Source organism: Aquila chrysaetos, chromosome 8, assembly GCF_900496995.4.
Source record: "Aquila chrysaetos chrysaetos chromosome 8, bAquChr1.4, whole genome shotgun sequence".
Lineage (NCBI taxonomy): Eukaryota > Metazoa > Chordata > Aves > Accipitriformes > Accipitridae > Aquila > Aquila chrysaetos.
Window position 1 is genome coordinate 4,313,674 of NC_044011.1, and position 13,396 is coordinate 4,327,069.

At 41.1% G+C, this 13,396-nt stretch overlaps 1 protein-coding gene and 1 long non-coding RNA gene across 10 annotated transcripts in view; one reads left to right on the forward strand and one right to left on the reverse strand.

The window, feature by feature from the left end:
• TANC2 (tetratricopeptide repeat, ankyrin repeat and coiled-coil containing 2) overlaps window positions 1–3,449 on the reverse strand; it is a 290,145-nt gene extending 286,696 nt beyond the window's left edge. For 3 of the 9 annotated variants that reach the window (XM_030021416.2, XM_030021420.1, XM_030021407.2), the window contains exon 1: window positions 2,849–3,449. The gene's annotated coding sequence lies outside the window, so the exon portion shown is untranslated. The remainder of the gene's footprint in view (window positions 1–2,848) is intronic. The other 6 variants (XM_030021421.2, XM_030021424.2, XM_030021414.2 and 3 more) reach the window with 4 other exon arrangements.
• LOC115344332 overlaps window positions 2,621–13,396 on the forward strand; it is a 38,786-nt gene continuing 28,010 nt past the window's right edge. The window contains exon 1 of the long non-coding RNA XR_003924506.2: window positions 2,621–2,698. This is a non-coding gene — a long non-coding RNA (uncharacterized LOC115344332). The remainder of the gene's footprint in view (window positions 2,699–13,396) is intronic.

Genomic DNA, 13,396 nt, shown 5'->3' on the forward strand with positions numbered 1-13,396 from the left:
TGTGACTCTTCAGTGAGTCAGGTGAGGTTTGTTGCCATTATGGAAGATTTTATACCACTCTGATAATGCTTTACAATCAAAATTTGCAACTGTGTGTGAGGCACTGTTGACTGTTACTTTAGGACACCCTTGCAAACAAGGTCATGAATCTCATAACCATTATCCTGATGTGACATTTTAAATACATGTCATTCCAAAGGGACCGATAAGGCTAAGACCTTCCCATTTTCATAGCCCTGAGCTGGATTTTGCAGTGTTTATTCCTAAAATAAAACTGCACAAAGAAGAAACCCAGGCTTTCAAAATCATTTGATACTGCTCACTCAGGAGCACGCTGGAGATATTTTGCCACACAAGAATTCTAAAAGCATCTTAGGGAAGCCAAAGCTTCCTCTCAGGGCATATTCCTGATTACATGCACTGCAGGACAGCAATTTTATAATGGTATCTCTGACTTGTATGTGTTGCACACTAGAGATTCTCTTTATGATGCTAAACTATAACAAATCTCACGCACACACAAAAAGAAAAAGGAAAAAGATATAATGCAGAACACAGACTGACATGTAAATCCAGAGATTCATGGGTGGGATAAAGCAAGCTGAAACAGCAGCCTCAGTCATGTTGCTTATATAAAGAAAAAGCAACTTTAAATCATGCGGGTAACACCAGTTGGCTTTCATCTCTTAGTTGTTTGCCTTTGTCACTTGCCCAGCACAATCGCTACATTAGCAAGAGAGTCAGCAATGAAAACTCAATCCTGAAATAATACAGACAGAAAGGGGAAGGCAAGGTCAAAAAGGAAAAGAAAAAAAGCACCTAAAGATTCAATTAAAAAAAAAAAAAAAAAAAACAAAACAACAAAAAAAACCCAGTTAAATGGTCAATTCTACATCCATGATGGAATAGAGTCTGTAATCACCTAAATTGTTACTAAAACCAGCTTGACTTCAGTGGAAAAAGAGTGGAGCCCTTATTTGGCACCAGAACGTATTAAGAGGTAGTTGGTGTGCACACTCTGAGCAGCTGTTGCTCCCAGATCCCTGCTGCTTGTGCACTGTAGATTACGGGCCAGATTTACAACAGTATTTGAGGACTTAAGCATATTACTACATGTCACATGGGATTGGCAGGAATGCCAAACAAGGTTACACCTCTTATTTAGGTTATATTATCATAGCAGTTGGAGATTCTCCTGAGGTTGTGTCTTTAACTTCTCCAGGGCAATGAGTGCTTTGCTTTCCTATACTTCATGAATTCACATGCAGCGCTGGCACCAAAGCCAGAATAATGACGACAGTAAGTGAAGGAAATAGCCATGGCTATGCTGACACAAGGAAGACATTTCTGTTACTCTGAAACCTGACACTCCTGGGCAATAATCCCTCTGTGCCCAATTAATATTTTTCAACATTTTAAAATTATTTTTTTCCTGTTTGCAATAAGAGATTGCATGAACAGTAAAAAAAATCATTAAAGTAAGCCTCATGGGCTGACCTCAACAAACAAGGAAATTCCAAATTAAGAGATACCACTGAGCTCTGGAAACCTGACAATATTAAGAACAGTGGAGGTGAACTAAGGGCAAAGTAAAGGCTTTAAACGTAACTGTTCTTTGTTAGTATCTATTTTGCCTTTTTGTTCTTTTTGTCCTTGTTAGCAGGACAAAACCACAAAATGTTAGTACGCGCCAGACAGAGTCACAGCGCAATGTCTGTACCATGACATGTAGCGGAGCACTAGAGTACTTAAGCTGCTGGGTGACTCTAATTTGAATACGTCAAAGTATTAATAAAACTCCTTTCTATATGGCAAAATAAGAAGATGCACCTGAGTTTAGGAACACGTGTAATTCCGCGCCTGCTTAAACCTGGCAAGCCTAATGCTGCACCGAGTATGTTTTCCTCTGAAAGATGAGCAAGACAGAATGCAAACAACCGAAAGGTATGTCTGGATCACGCCTCGGTTTAGAATTAAAAACACAGCAACTCTGTGGTTAGTATTCTGGAAGCATTCTTTAAAAACAAACAAGAAAATCCCAAACGTGCGGTCTCTGAAGCAAGAACAGAAGCCTCACCATACCCCTTCTGCTCTTGTGTAAACGTATCGAAGGTCCACGGGGAGATCTCTCACAGAAACACCATCAGATGCGACCGAGGTCTCGCACCAAAGCGGCTCCCATACCAGCGAATGGCTTTCCCCCCCGCCGGTGCCGCTGCTGGCACCCCGGGGCGGCAGCAGGCCCAAACCCCTCAAAGAGGGTTGGAGGGAGGTTAGGCCCTGGTTACCGCTCACCAGGGGCGGGCAAAAGGGCTGGAAACACCTGCAGACCGACCCAGGCGCCCTTTGTAAGACCCCGGGGAGAGCCTCGGCCGTCGCCTCCGGGCCTGGCGATGCTGGGGGCACTGGGATCCCCAAACGGGCCTTCCCCCAAGGCCCGAGGGGAGGGACAGCCCGCGGCCTCCCCGCTGCTGAAGGCCCGGCTGACGGGACGCTGAGGTAAAATCCCCCCACCCCCCGGTCCCGGGTCCCGGCTGAGGCGGCGGAGCCCCCCTCCGCACTCCCCCTCACGGCGGCGCCGCCCCGCCCGAGCGGCCGGTGGCGGGCAGGGCCCGCCCGGTTGCCGCGGCAACAGGCGGACGCCGTCCCGCGCCCGAGGGCCCGCCGTCCCGCGCCCGAGGGCCCGCCGCCCCGCCAGGTGAGCGCCCACCGGCCCCGCTACCCCCCGCCCCACCCCGGGCCCCGCCGCCTCCTCCTCCTCCTCACAGGGAGGCGCCTCCCTCAAGCGTGGAGGCCGCCCCGGCAGCGCTCCTCAGGGGAGCGGCGACGGCCGCGGTCACTCACTCACCCCACGGGCGTGTTTTCCCGCCGGCAAACGGCCTCCACAGCTCGGCCGGGTCACTCCTCCCGCGGCCCCCGACCGCCTTCCCGCCGCTCCTCCGGCCCGCAGCCCGGCGGGGGCCGCCGCTCCTTCCTCCGTGCCGGCTCCAGGTGCTGCCCGACCTTCCCCGCGCCGGGGCGGCTTCGCCCCTCGCCGAGCTCCACCTGCCTCCCGCTGGCTGCCTCGGGGGGGGAGGGAAGGGACTGCCACATATCTGGCTGTTGTAACAGATGGCTGTGATTAAACAGTGTGATTAATGTGGAGGAACCTCTGCAGGAACTTGGCAGCAGGACAGGTGATGGTTAGCGTGGCTCCCGCTGCATTCCCGGTTACGTAAAGCTGAGGTGAACAAAAGTTTCTTTGTTCCCCTGTGCATATGCCGCAAGACGACACATTTCACTCGTAGCCCTCTGCTTAAGCTATGGGTATCACCAGACTTGAGCATTTCGGTCCTTCAGAAAATTTGCATCGCGGGCACAAATTAGCAAATGGGAGAGCCAGCGACAGCAAGCAACATCCATCAGAGAGAATAAATACCCTGATGCTCCCAGCTTGCAAGCCGTGCCCTTGCTCCTAAGGGAAAATAAAGCTTCCCTACAATAATCTGCGTGAAGAAAAATAATCAGGTAATCAGTTTGACCTTAATCATACAAAGTGGGAAGATTAGCCAGACATCAAAAAAGATGAGCTGGTCTGCCCTTTCTGATGCTGTAGCAGCCCACCCTGGGCCACCCCTTTCCTTTTCAGCCAATCTCCGATAGTTAAAAAGAAGGCAAATAGTCCTAAGAGTAAGTTTAGCCAATCATGTACAGAAGGGTTAGGGCCAGGGTCAATCTTGCTCAGTTCTATGGCTGAACAGATGATGCCCTGAAACATGAGATTTGAATTGTGTTGATACAAAGCTGCAAGTGTTACAAGCCTATTGATTGCAGCTGCTGGCAATTTCCTTGTCCCTATGACATCCATGAATTAAAGGGATGAACAGGAAAATTCATAGGCTCACATGATCTAAGATCAGAAACGACTACAAAAAACCAGCCAGCTCAATCAATCCCCTTATGTTCATAGGCCACGCAATTTATCCCAGAAGCTGGGTGAAATAGTATCTTTTAAGTATATAACTAGCTGTGAATATTTCAGGTGATGGCGAGTTCATCACTTGGTAAGCTGTTCCACTGCTCTATTGTCCTCATCACTAGGTAATTGTGTGATTATGGTTGTTTTAAAACTTGCCTGCCAATTTTGCAGGCAGTAAATCTTATTCTGCTTTTGTCAGTATTGTTGCAAAGCCATTCACTATCAGGTGCTCGTTAAAGGTGTGTGTAGATACACAGTGATCAAGTCACCTCTTAACCTTCTTTTCAATTAAGCGGAATAAGTTAAGCTCCTTAAACCTTACATCATCAATGCTTGTTTTTCAGGACCTGGATCATTTTTGTGGCCCCACTTTGAACTCTCTTTAGCATTTCCACATCCTTCGTCAAGAAAAGGGATGAAAACCAGATACAATGTCCTCTTGCTCATCTCACCAATTCCTTGCAGAAGCAAAAGAGAAACTCCTTGATATTCATTTTTGGGTATCCAAGGACCACCCTAAGCTTTTTTTTTCCCTCCTCTTTTTGAGGCAGCAATGTGTTATAGAGACAATTTTAGTTTCTTTCAGTACAATATTTTCATTCCATTTGACATGCAGTAGGCATAGTAGAAACTCTTTCTTTAGTAGTTCAGAATCATTTGAGGGAGAGAAAATGACCCATATGATCTCTATTCTTGTCTGTTGTATTTTCTGGTGTTTTATGAGTAGTTTTGTTGATACCAGTATGTACAACATTGATATGCATATAGGATTGCAGGCTTTGTACTTGCAGGAGAAAATACAATGAATAAATAAGGAAACAAATATGGAGAGAAAGTGTTATTTAGGTCCCTAGGCAACTGACAGACCTAGCTCTCATTTCTTACTGATGGAACTGTCTCTATAATTATGATATTAAAATAGGGATTTGTATATATTTTTATGGTGATACATTATTAAATCCTAAATACAGACCTTAATCCCACAAAACACTTGATTTTAATTTGTGAACAGCAAGACTAGAATTAAGTTATGCTTTAATGTGTTTTGCAGGATGTGACCTAAACATGGACAGTTCTTGAATGCCAGATAATCTTCAGCATCAGCTTCAAAAAAAGAAAAAATGGAAAACATTTATGTTTTCCACGCTGTATTCCCCTTTCACTAATACCAGCACACAGACTAGCTTCAGCAGACTTTCAGTGATGCAACAAGACTGAATTTGGCCCTTGGGGAGCAACTTTAGCAGGTTGACTTAAGCTATCTGATATGGAAAATACTCTCAAGCGTTGGCATGTCACAGTTCTTAAAATATTAAGTCACTGAAAATGCCTAGGTAAACAGAGTGTCTTAAGGAGAGAATCATAGCTTCTGGCTTCAGAGTCTCTTGCCCTTTCTTCTTAAATAAGCATTCAGCCTCCAACTGCCTATTTTCCCCTCCTTTTTCCTTCTTCACCTCTTCCCTTACCTTATTCCTTGTGAACGAGGCCTGCCTTCAGAGGACCTGTTTTACAAGGGGTAATGCTATCGTACTCAGTATAGCTACTGGTGTCCAACTCTGCATTTTTCATTCAGACATGGAAGCTGATGAACTGCAGAAATTGTGTTATGTATTTTCATCATAGCTACTAAATGACATACTTTTACAGTTAGCCAGTATGATTTTCATTTTATGGAAACAAGTCCTTCCTTTCTCTTTCTAATTGTAAAAAGTCATCATTAATTTTTGTATGTATTAATCCTACAGAAAACACCAAATCTTTATTCTGTTATTAAAGATGTAGGACATGATTGGAATCAGTGGAATTTCATCCATGCTGTCTTCCCAGTGTGTTATAAAAAGCAAAGCATAAGGTCATTCTTTACATCTCTCTTAATCCTTGTTTTCATTTCCTGAGATTGCCAACAAGCAATCAATTTATGCCAGAGAGAGGTATTTTGTTTGTCTGCTATTGCTTAGCTGACGTATTTTCAATGTTACATTGGCCTTTTTACACGGGTGACATTGCAGTTTATTGCTTGAGAACAGCAAGAGTATGAAAATGCATTACGAGGTTTTTATGACAAACTTTGAGAGCAAAACTTGCATAGGTTGTGGTGTTTGAGATACTTTTACAGATTGCATGTGATCACTGTATACAATGAAAGAGACAATGTTGATAGGAATACATCATGTCTTTCACAGAGCAGGAGTTGCAGGTATGCAATTAACGATCCGGAGTCAACTTTTTTTAAACTGTATTTTGCCCTCTGAAAATAAATAGCTTTATTTTCTGTAACAATCTCTCTCTGATAATCTTTTCAGATATTGGGAAGTCTATATGATATTTTTGGATATCAGAATATCCAAGTTGACTATTCATCTCTTGTTTGCACAGGCTATAACAAGGCTCATATCTCTCTTTTCTTTTACAGATGCTAAATAGCTTAGGCAGCAAGAGCAGTAGTTCAAGATGGTTGCTAACTAACAGCTTATCAGCTTTCTTGATCCTTTGATTATTTGTGGTATCAATTTTTGAAATACATTCTCAGAATATATATTTTGTATCTAAGAAACTTCGATTTTGACATCTCCTTAGATATCTGATTCTTTCAGAAAAACGTTGTCATGGTACTTTCTTAAAGACTGCATTGTGCTCAACAGTCTATGAGTTTTGCTCTTAGCACTTCTGATTTACCTCCCTAGTTTCTATGTGAATATAGCTCACATTATCTCCTCTGGTGCGTGTAACACATCTATTTTTACAGGCCGCTTGGAATATTCTCTCCAGAAATTTGCATACTGCTATTTGGATCACATTGCTATACCTTTCTCTCACATTACCTCTCCTTTGTTTCCAATTTAGTTGAATACAGGTTATTAAGTGTCTGGATATGTTCAGAAGGTAAGATGGTATACTGGGCAGCAAATAAATCTTCAGATGTGCACAGAACTTTTAAGGACACAGAAACGCACTCTCTCTTTAACATGCAGCTCCAAATAGCGGGCAAGGTGGAGTTGCACTAAGGTGACCAGATTTTTCAAGTAGAAAGGTAGTGCTTTGGTATTAGCAACTTTAAAATCCCCAAAGTAAATCAGGCATATTAACCAATCCTGTGATTTGTACAGATGAAATCATGATATGAAACCACAAAGCTGCCAAACTCTTTCTGTATGGTTCAACCAACCATATGGAAAATGGCTGGTAGGGACCCTCCCTCTCCTCTTCCACACCCTTCCCTATAGGCAGGAACATGGTTTTGTTCTGCATATATTGAGTCATCCACTTACTGTACTTACCTTGTAATGTCTTTCTCAGACATGTTAAGACAAGATTCAGCCTTCACTAATAGTTGGCACAGAACACATACTCCTTTTATGATTAGAATTAAACCAAACTACAGAAATCATTCTGTTGGCATAACAATGTATTTTGTTAAAACAATCTTTATATCCAGTCTGGAATGACAATTAACACGATATGTTTATCATTCTAAGGAGAAACAGAATGCAAATTAGTAAAGATGAAAAAGAGCATTACCCCATAAAGCTGTAACGCTGTAGTCTAAGCAAGCTTACCAAAAGGAAGCTCAGTCCATCCTCAAGTGGTCTTTATGGCTCTGTACTCCTAGCTTGCTCCCTGTGTTATTGTGGTGAGGCTGAAGACATCTGCTAGCATACTAATCCTAGAATGTTTCAATTTATTATTTTAGTAAAGACTCATCTCATTCAGTAAAGAATCATCAGGGTCTAGAGATTGCTCAGAAAAGAACACTAATTCTGTCCATAGTATATTTTGGATTCTGACAATTATTTACGTTACTGAAGTTTCCTGTGATCAGACTCCTAGTTCCCTGTCTATGAAACTAATACTCTGTTAGACCTTGATGCCACTAACTTCCTGCTAATGAATAGAAAAAGCTTATTTAAGGTATTTGGCAATTTTGCAACTACAAGATTTAGAACTAGTAAGACAAAGCTTTAATTTGCCACTAATGGCAAGACAGCCTTCCCTTTGGATACAATCAAGTCTAAGAAAGCAAATATACTTACTTTGTGTACAGGCTTTGATCAACTGGTGTGAGATACGAAGCACAGGAAAGACAGAAGTTTGTCAGCAATGCTCAGTATGTGAGTGAAATGCCATACAAGATGGATTCAGAGTCTCAGGTAGGCCAGAAAGCAATAGAGAAAACCACTGCAGCATATGTTAAAAGTTGTTTCTGTTTGGTTATATTAAGTCTGAAAGCAGTTCTTTTAAGATGGATATTTCTAAGTTCTGTAACTTTTATTTCATTATCTTACATCATAGCATTTGTAAAAAGCAACAGAAAGTCCCACAGCGACCTTTCCATCAGCATCTTTGTTCTGTACAGAACTGCATTTATTTTATGCAGGGCTTAATAATATTTTGATACTTTAATATACGTATTTCAAATGGATCCTTGAAGTCGTATCTGCTTACTGCACTATCACGGGTAGAGTTCCTGCTCCTAGCCTTAAAATTTTATTTACAATTCAGTAACACTTACTAGCCTTTATAAGGATTAGGCCCCAGTAGCCCACTTGCTGTTTAAATACAGTAAAAGACTGTGACTACTCCTAATTGCTTACTAAGCAGCGATAGCTATTCAAGAGAGCATCTGGAGCCTCTTCTGCTTCATGCATCATCAAAATAATTCTCAGCTAAATTCTGAATGCTAGTCTTTATTACTGGTAATTATGTAAGAGGCAGAGAGATCACATTATGAATTTTAGAGCCAAGATGAAATTTGTAAAGATGGCAGTTAAATCATCTGTTGATTTGCAGATTGGGCCAGTTTGATATGGAGTCACTGAAAGTAAATTTAGAACTCTACAGAGCCGTTTATACAGTCCATCCATTGACTTGTTACATTTTAATAGATTTTTAAACTAACTAAAATGGGAAAACTAAAGCAGTAAAAGAAACATCCAGAAAGAATGCTAGAATATGATATTGCTATACTGAAATAAGTGTATCTGTTTGCAGCTGCTATCTTATTGTCAATAATTTAAAAGCCTAAAGGGGAGGAGGGAAAATTGAGCAGTGCAGGGGCTTTTGTTAGGAATAGCACACTATACAGTCTGTCTCCAGTACGTAAGTTAAGATAGTTTCTTTGGCAGGCAAGTCTACTCACTCAAGCAGGTGCAAACTATAATATTTATGGGCAAGACTGTGAATCTATTGCTTATATTTTTGAGAAGGTATACAGAGCTATTACTACCAACTTCATTACAATTGTTTACTCTCTGCAAACAACTGCTGATCTATAAGGGACTTGCAACCTGGCTCCCGACAGCACAATTTCTGGCAGAAAGAGTTTTTTAAGTAAATAAAGGTTGCAGGAATTAGCATTTTTTTGAAGACTTTGGATCAAATTTAAGGTGTTTCCATTAACTTCAGAAAAAACTTGGTTCTGACCAAGCTAGACTACTAGTACATGTAGTACATGCTACAAGGGCAAACTCTGTAGCATAATTCAGATAAAGACCCAGTGAGAAAAACGTAGAGTTTCTTTTATTCACTTCTTTTGGAGGTAGTGCTATGAGTCCCAGCCAAGATCCAGAGGCTAGACAAACTATGCATCATACAAATATATGTCCATAAGACCCAAACTATGAGAATTTGCTTGCTTTCTAAGCTGAGCAGTATTTTAGCTTCCTGATTTTTAGTGGAAACAGCATTTTTTAACTTTTAACTTCCACAATCGTTTTTCTAGTAATTGCACACTAAAGCTTAACTCTGGTTTCAGAGCCACAGTACTACAGAAAGTATGTGTTTGTATATTGTGCAAATTCTTAGTGTGCTCAGTGTCAAACAATGATTTTGTCTGGCACTAAATTTCCAGTCATGTGTTATCTGGGTTGGTCAAGTAGCTCTTGCCGGAGGTTTAACAGGCCAGAAGTAGCAGCTGTCTTTACACCTATTACAGTTGGCAGGACAGTCCTTCAGGTTCTGGCACATAACAGTTCAGCTTTAGAGGCCACACTGACAGCAAGCTTTATGCCTTACTGGTACACACTCTGCCACTGGTCCCTTTTCCCCCTTTATCCCAGTATGCCAAGTATTTGTGGAGGATAGAGGCTGCTATGTGACACTGATATTAGCCAGAGATTCCTGTTTGGGGGGGGGGAGAATGCTGAAGCAGGTGATTCTAATGGTTCTGGTCATTCATCTTGATCAAACTAACGATGACAGCATTAAAATAGGAAAACTAAATCAAAAAGCAAATAGCTGTGCAGTCAGACTGATCATCAAGACCACCGTGCAGTTGCACAGCAAGACCACTTGCATTGATGGCAGCATTTCTGCAATGTTTTGGCATGAGAATAGCTGGAAAACAAATAAAAGCAATTTTTGTTGTCCAAGATGAGTTTTCCTCACAAGTAAGGTAAGGAGAACAGAAAATGCCATGAAAAGCATTAGCTTCCTCATTTTATAGATTTTTAACTCTGGGGTTAGCAGATCCTTAAATACAATACTAAGCTCCAATAAACCATTGCAGTGTTTGTTATTTATATTTACCAAGATTATTGCATTACCAGCTCAGATAATTATTCCCATCAGTGGTGAGCTTAGTAATTCAGTGGATTGACTCTTTTATCACGTGATGTACCTCATAAAAAATACGGATTATGAACACTCAGACATGAGATCATATCATCCAGGTGCACAACACAGAAAAATCTCTCTTACTCCAGCCAAATAATATGTTTTATTCCTTAGGCATGTCTGAGATGACAGAAGCAGAACAGAGAGCAGGCTAAAAAGAAACAAAAACACCACACAAGGGAAAAACACCACCACAGTGGGGAAACCCGAAGTTCCATTTTTGCCACAGGCAGTTGTGACACACCATGGCCATCAAACATACCAGTCATCAGACAGGTAACTAAATTGGGGTCATACAGAACTGGCAATTGATTGCATTTTAGGCCACGTACCTTAAAAATCCTAAAAAAACCCAATAAAACCATGAGAACTAGTTTGAGAAAAATTAACTCAGGTAGCAAATACATTTTTCAGCTGTGCCGGCACCCACTGCCTCTTTCAGTTTCTCAAGCATGGGTCAGATTTGTGTTCATGACAAAGCTGTACTGTGCTTCCACAGCAGAATGAGGAAAATATAAAGCTCACCTAAACCCCTTATTGCTGAATAAGGCAAGAAGCCATCATATGTTATATGTTAGAAAAGTACTTACATAATGGCTGGATTAGCATCAGTAAGTCCAAGGGATCACAATAATGCAATAGTGATGCAGAGCTGCCTATATTATCTTTCGGTTATCCACTCTGCATTTCTTCACCATCTTGTGGACCAGAACTGCAGTTCGTAATATCTGCATTATGGGATGAGGTCTCACTGATAATCAAAAGAAGCTTGGTTATGTTTTTGCTTGAACTTGTTCTTAGTGTAAGACGCTGATAACCCAAATATTCTACTATTTGTGAGGTATTAATAAAGCTTCAGTCATCCATAGCCACCAGCTGTCACAACGCTAACAGAAACTTAATTATTTTGAGTGTTCTACATTATACAATTGTTCATCCATAATACACAAGCTGGGGCAAGGGTGAATTGACATAAAAACCGCCCACTATAACCACATAAGGATTGGTTCCTATATAAAACTAGATTAAAAAAAAAAATCCCTTTCTTTAAGGGAAAAGCAAACTTTTTGTTTAGTCTTGAGTCTCACTGAAAACAAGTCAGGATGGAGGGGGCTACCACAACTCATAAGATTTTTCTTGATAAGGGTTTTGTACAAGCCTTCCCAGCCACCAGTTTACTATGTTTTCCAGGCTAGAAATTACAGAAAAAAATAGATTTTGTAGAGATTCAAAATAAACCAGGGAAATCCTCTGGTCTTCTCTTATAGAAAAATCTAGAGAAATCTTCTATCAGTGCTAGAAATTACATGTATGAGCCCAATGAGTAGAAGTTAAGCCCATCTCAAAGTTAGCTGTAAACAGGATGAGTTGCAAAGTTTGATTCCCTCTCAGCCAGAACTTCCACTTGTTTCATCCACCTGTAGGATGATCAGCTACAGTACACCACGGCTGATCATTGTATCTCACCAGATACCCGCTTTCCAAAGAACATTGTAACACAGAACGCAGAGTCTGCTGCTGCAATCATCATACTATTTCCCAAATACCTTTTAATCTGCTGAGATCAGGATATCTGTGCTTATTGCTGTTCATAGTCTGTTTTCCATTTGCTGTCATCACCATAAGGAGATTCTCAGAGTTAAAATGCATAAACATGAAAACTTAGTGCTGCATCTCTCATCAGAGTATCATATTTCTCAAAACAGACATGGCTTATAGCAAAGGTTAATCTGTTTTCCAAAACATTATTTGGCATTTTCATTGAACTCTTGTCTTAAACCAAAGTACCCTTGAAAGTTGTGTGATAGACTTTAGACATTAGCAAAATGGTCAAATTATATTAACACAAGGAGTTCTTTGGGAAATCACCGTTTTATTTATTGATTTACCAGCAAGCAATCTAGAGAATAAAAGCCAAGAAAGGCTAAATCTTCCAGTAAAGTTCCCAGGAGAGCTAAACAATACCGACCATGCCCAGCTGCATCTGAGCACTCAGGACAGTTAGATTTTTACTTGTGCCTAAACCCTTTCAAGAGCTGTAAACATTACATATTCCCCTAGCCTACGTGTCTGGGTAATGGAGTTTCAAGGAGGAAATTTCACTGAGGCAGAAAAAGGGGGAGGAAACCTCAGTTCCAGTTTGCTGAAACTTAGATCCCTGCACTTCTTTGCCAGTCCCCAACAGCTAGATTACAACTGTCTTAACCAATATTTGTTTACACTCTATGCAAAATGAACACTGTAGGCAGGAAAACTCAAGAACCCCCCCTTCTAGAGACAAACTGCTTAGTGGCTGGAGCATTCATATGAAGGAGATGCAAACCCAGTTCTCCAACATCCTCAGTAAGCAGTCTACATACTAAACTATTTAGTAAAAAGATGGAGTTGGTATGTTGCTTCTGTGCTTTCCTGTGTTATGGGACAGAGCATGGACATAGTTCCCAGAAAGAGCTAAAAGGGAGTGAGTCACCGTGTTTCAGATGTGGAAAAACTGTGTCTTCTACAACGTGAAATTAAGTCTATAGAGTAAACACTCTCTTATGTGCTTGAGTCTGTTCTCAAATCAGGTCATTACATTTAGGTCAGAGTCATTCCCTAACGTGCATACTATTGGCAAATGCAGACGATATTACTTTGACTTGGCTGGATTCAGGCTTTTCTATTCTATGAAGCAAAGCAATCTCACTTGAACTTGGCAAACATTAAAACAGGCAATGGGTGAATGTTTTGGCTGGGTGTGCATGCCTCTCCCATACACTTTCTCTTGTAAGTGACATTGCTTCTGTAATAGTTGTGTTCGGTTTTTGATGCATATTTCTGATAGTA